The 6,088-nt window shown below is 36.1% G+C and overlaps 1 non-coding gene across 1 annotated transcript; it reads right to left on the reverse strand.

The window, feature by feature from the left end:
* Positions 1-4,988: 4,988 nt before the first annotated feature.
* On the reverse strand, positions 4,989-5,096 carry LOC112752999 (small nucleolar RNA R71). Its single transcript, XR_003177403.1, has one exon. It is a non-coding gene; the product is annotated as a small nucleolar RNA R71 (small nucleolar RNA).
* Positions 5,097-6,088: the final 992 nt, after the last annotated feature.

Raw genomic sequence — 6,088 nt, forward strand, 5'->3', positions numbered from 1 at the left:
TCAGAGGCTGTGGGGCCCAATCTAAACTAACTTTGGCACTAAAACACTTAAAAGGACCAAGGATTGAAGGGAAGAGGCATCATTCATATCTTGGATAATTAGGAATCATTAGGATTAGTTTTAGTTAGTTTTAGAGAGAGAAACTCTCACTTCTCTCTAGAATTAGGATTAGGTTTAGGTCAATAACCTTAGATCTAGGTTTTAATTCATGCTTTCATCTACTTCTACTTTACAATTCTTTGTTGTTACATCTTATTCTTCTATTCTTTTGTTGTAATTTCTTCCATTTTATTTCCATACTTTGTTGTTGATCTACTCTTGCATTGCGCGCGTACGCGTGCATCAAGCATTTTCACCTATCCGTGCGCACGCGCCATGTACGCGTATGCGTGGACTGAGAAATTCCACCTCCAAGCCAAAAACCCGAGAGTTGTGCGAATGCTGCACTAGCATTCTGCCTTTGGCACAAACCAACTCGCGCGTACGTGCACATGACGCGTACGCGCCACTCTCAAAATAAGCTATCTGCGCGCACGCGCCATGTGCGCGTACGCGTCACGACCATTGCACCATCATCCGCGCGCGCGGGCCATGCGCACGTACGCGCGGATGTCCTTCCTTCAACACATCTCTTTTCTTCTCCTCCTTCCATTTCTTTCCTTCTCCTTTCTTCTTCCCTTCTCCAATCCTTCATCCAACACTTCCAAATACCATTGATAACCATTTATTTTAGTTAACTAATTAGTTAGTTAGTTAGTTGATTAGTTAGTTTTAGTTAGTTTTCATTTTATTTTCTCTTTTTCATTGTAAGTGTTAGATTGTTATTCTTGATTACCATTAATTGCTGCTGAGTATTAAAAAGGGATGTTATCTTAACATCATTATATTTATAATCTTTGTTGGATTCTATTGTTGAGGTTATATTTTACTACTTGGTTTTGAGTTTTTCATACTTACCTTTTAAGGATACCAAGTGATGAGAATTGCCTTCGAGCTTGTAACTCTTTTTGAATTGCATGATTTGGCCACCATGTAATTTGAACCCTATTCTTTGATTAGGCAATCTCTTGACATTCGATGGTGTGCATTTACTTAATGCATTATGTTTCACGATCATATGCATCCATACGCTTTTAGCTTGAATGCTCTCATGCTTCTTTAATACTTGTTTTACCTTACAAGCTTACTTAAAGCATCTCAAGCATACTAGAATGAGTAAAGTGCATGCTTCTTTAGTGACATAGCTTTTATGCTAATGTGTGTTTGATGAGCGGATAATTTATACGCTTTTTGGCATTGTTTTTACATAGTTTTTAGTATGATTTAGTTAGTTTTTAGTATATTTTTATTAGTTTTTAAATAAAAATAACATTTTTGGACTTTACTATGAGTTTGTGTGTTTTTCTGTAATTTCAGGTAATTTCTGGCTGAAATTGAGGGACTTGAGCAAAAATCAGATTCAGAGGCTGAAGAAGGACTGCAGATGCTATTGGATTCTGACCTCCCTGCACTCAAAGTAGATTTTCTAGAGCTACAGGAGTTCAAATGGCGCACTCTCAATTGCGATGGAAACATCTAGGGCTTTCCAGCAATATATAATAGACCATACTTTGCTCGAGTTTAGACGACGCAAACTGGCGTTCAATGCCAACTTTCTGCCCTATTCTAGAGTTAAACGCCAGAAACAGGTTGCAAAGCAGAGTTAAACGCCAGAAACAGGTTACAAACTGGAGTTTAACTCTAAGGAAGACCTCTACACGTGAAAGCTTCAACGCTCAGCCCAAGCACACACCAAGTGGGCCCGGAAGTGGATTTCTGCATCATTTACTTATTTCTGTAACCCTAGTAACTAGTTTAGTATAAATAGAACTTTTTACTATTGTATTTAAATCTTTGGATCATCTTGGGAGCTTGGGATCATTTTAGATTTCTAGACCTCCATGGGAGGCTGGCCACTCGGCCATGTCTACCCTATTTTCACTTATGTATTTTCAACGATAGAGTTTCTACACACCATATATTAAGGTGTGGAACTCTACTGTTCCTCAGGAATTAATGCAAAGTACTATTGTTTTTCTATTCAATTCAAGCCTATTTTTTCTCTAAGATATTCATTCGCACAAAAGAACATGATGAATGTGATGATTATGTGATGCTCATCATCATTCTCACTTATGAACGCGTGCCTGACAAACACTTCCATTCTACATGTAAACAAGCTTGGATGTGTATCTCTTAGCCTCCTGATCTACGATCAGAGTCTTCGTGGTATAGGCTAGAATTATTGGCGGCCATTCTTGAGATCCGGAAAGTCTAAACCTTGTCTGTGGTATTCTGAGTAGGATCTGGGAAGGGATGGCTGTGACGAGCTTCAAACTCGCGAGTGCTGGGCGTAGTGACAGACGTAAAAGGATCACTGAATCCTATTCCAGCATGATCGAGAACCGACAGATGATTAGCCGTGCGGTGACAGCGCATTTTGGACCATTTTCACTGAGAGGACGGGATGTAGCCATTGACAACGGTGATGCCCAACATACAGCTTGCCATGGAAAAGAGTATGAAGGATTGGATGAAAGCAGTAGAAAAGCGGAGATTTAGAAGGAACTAAGCATCTCTATACGCTTATCTGAAATTCTCACCAACGATTTACATAAGTATCTCTATCTTTATTTTACGTTTTATTTATCTTTTAATTATTAAAACTCTATAACCATTTGAATCCGCCTGACTGAGATTTACAAGGTGACCATAGCTTGCTTCAAGCCGACAATCTCCATGGGATCGACCCTTACTCACGTAAGGTTTATTACTTGGATGACCCAGTGCACTTGCTGGTTAGTTGTGCGAAGTTGTGACAAAGAATTAAGATTATGAACATGCGTATTAAGTTTTTAGCGCCATTACCAAGGAATGAACGATCACAATTTCGTGCACCAAGTTTTGGCGCCGTTGCCGGGGATTGTTCGAGTTTGGACAACTGACGGTTCATCTTGTTGCTCAGATTAGGTAATTTTATTTTAATTTTAAGCTTTTTATTTCTTATTTTCGAAAAAAAAATTATTCTTTTTCGTTTTTCCCAAAATAATTTTCGAAAAAACCAAAAAAAAAAAATCTTATAAAATCATAAAAAACCAAAAATTTTATGTTTCTTGTTTGAGCCCAGTGTCAAATTGTAAGTTTGGTGTCAATTGCATGCTTTTATAATTTTCTTTAATTTTCCAAAATTCATCATATGTTCTTCATGATCTTCAAGTTGTTCTTGACGATCTCCTTTGTTTGATCTTTGCATTTTTATGTTTAGTGTCTTTTCTTGTTTTTCATATGCATTTTCAATTTGTTAGTGTCTCAACATTAAAAATTTTTTAAGTTTGGTGTCTTGAATGGTTTTCTTTTCTTAAAAATTTTCAAAAATAAGTTCTTGGTGTTCATCTTGACATTCAAAGTGTTCTTGCATGCATTAGTTGTTTTGATTCAAAGTGTTCTTGCATGCATTAGTTGTTCTCTCATCATTAAAAATTCAAAAATCAAAAAAATATCTTTTCCTTATTCACTCGTAAATTTTCAAAAATTTGAGATGACTCTTTCAAAACTTTTCAAAATTTAGTTGTTTCCTATGAGTCAAATCAAATTTTCAATTTAAAAATTCTATCTTTTTCAAATCTTTTTCAAAAATCAAATCTTTTTCATTTTTCTATCACAATTTCAAAATTTTCAAAATTTATTTTCAAAATCTTTTTCTTATTTCTATTTCATATTTTCAAAATTAATGCTAACAATTAATGTGATTGATTCAAAAATTTTAAGTTTGTTACTTGCCTAGTAAGAAAGGTTCAATCTTTAAATTTAAAAATCATATCTTTTTGTTTCTTGTTAGTCAAGTAATCAACTTTAATTTTCAAAATCAAATCTTTTTAATTTCCTTTTCAAATCTTTTTCAAAATAAATTTCAATCACATCTTTTTCAAAATCAATTTCAAAATCTTTTCCAACTTCTTATCTTTTCAAAATTGATTTTCAAAATCTTTTTCAATTAACCACTTGACTTTTTGTTTTGATTTTAGAATTCTTATCTTTTTCAAAACCATCTAACTACTTTCCTCTCTCTGATTTTTGAAAATCACTAACACTTTTTCAAAATTCATTTTAATTAACTAATTATTTTAAATTTTAATTTAATTTTATTTTTCTTTTTAATTTTCGAATTATAACTAATAAATAAAATAAAAACAAAAATATTTATCTTTTTTTTCTTCTACTAATTTTCAAAATTTTCTCCCCCTCATCTCTTTCTAATTATTTTATTTATCTACTAACACTTCTCTTCTTAAAAATTTGAACCATCTCCCTCTTTCTATGTTCGAATTCTTTTTCTTCCCTTCTACTCACATAAAGGAACCTCTCTACTGTGGCAAAGAGGATCCCTATTATTTTCTGTTCTCTTCTTTTTTTTTCATATGAGCAGGAACAAGGACAAGAACATTCTTGTTGAAGCTGATCCTAAACCTGAAAGGACTCTGAAGAGGAAGCTAAGGGAAGCTAAAGCACAACTCTCTGGAGAAAATCTAACAGAAATTTTTGAAAAAGAAGGAGACATGCCCGAACCCAACAACAATGCAAGGAAGATGCTTGGTGACTTCACTGCACCAAATTCCAACTTACATGGAAGAAGCATCTCAATCCCTGCCATTAGAGCAAATAATTTTGAGCTAAAGCCTCAATTAGTTTCAACGGTGCAACAGAATTGCAAGTTTCATGGACTTCCATCAGAAGATCCTTTTCAGTTCTTAACTGAATTCTTGCAGATCTGTGATACAGTTAAGACCAATGGGGTTGATCCCGAGGTCTACAGGTTTATGCTTTTCCCGTTTGCTGTAAGAGACAGAGCTAGAATATGGTTGGACTCTCAACCTAAAGATAGCCTAAACTCATGGGTTAAGCTGGTCACGGCTTTCTTAGCCAAGTTCTTTCCTCCTCAAAAGCTTAGCAAGCATAGAGTGGATGTTCAAACCTTCAAACAGAAAGAAGGTGAATCCCTCTATGAAGCTTGGGAGAGATACAAGCAACTGACCAAAAAGTGTCCTTCTGACATGCTTTCAGAATGGACCTTCCTGGATATATTATATGATGGTCTGTCTGAATTATCTAAGATGTCATTGGACCATTCTGCAGGTGGATCCATTCACCTAAACAAAATGCCTGCAGAAGCTCAGGAACTCATTGACATGGTTGCAAATAACCAGTTCATGTACACTTCTAAAAGGAATCCTGTGAGTAATGGGACACCTCAGTGGAAGGGAGTTCTTGAAATTGATACTCTGAATGCCATATTGGCTCAGAATAAAATATTGACTCAGCAAGTCAATATGATTTCTCAAATTCTGAATGGATTGCAAGTTGCATCCAACAGTACTCAAGAGGCATCTTTTGAAGAAGAAGCTTATGATCCTGAGAACCCTGCAATAGCAGAGGTGAATTACATGGGGGAACCCTATGGAAATACCTATAATACCTCATGGAGAAATCATCCAAATTTCTCATGGAAGGATCAACAAAAGCCTCAACAAGGCTTTAATAATGGTGGAAGAAACAGGTTTAGCAATAGCAAGCCTTTTCCATCATCATCTCAGCAACAGACAGAGAATTCTGAGCAGAATCCATCTAGCTTAGCAAATATAGTCTCTAATCTATCCAAGGCCACTCTAAGTTTCATGAATAAAACAAGGTCCTCCATTAGAAATTTGGAGGCACAAGTGGGCCAGCTGAGTAAAAGAGTCACTGAAACTCCTCCTAGTACTCTCCTAAGCAATACAGAAGAGAATCCAAAAAGAGAGTGCAAGGCCATAACCTTTCTTGGTGTGGCCGAACCTACAAGGGAGGAGGGGGAAGTGAATCCCAATGAGGAAGACCCCATGGGACGTCCTCTGAACACTAGAGGGTTCCTCAATGAGGACCTAAAGGAATCTGAGGCTCATACAGAGACCATAGAGGTTCCATTCAACCTGCTTCTGCCCTTCATGAGCTCTAATGAGTATTCTTCCTCAGAAGAGGATGAAGACATTACTGAAGAGCAAGTTGCTAAATACCT

Source organism: Arachis hypogaea, chromosome 15 (assembly GCF_003086295.3).
Source record: "Arachis hypogaea cultivar Tifrunner chromosome 15, arahy.Tifrunner.gnm2.J5K5, whole genome shotgun sequence".
NCBI classification, from domain to species: domain Eukaryota; kingdom Viridiplantae; phylum Streptophyta; class Magnoliopsida; order Fabales; family Fabaceae; genus Arachis; species Arachis hypogaea.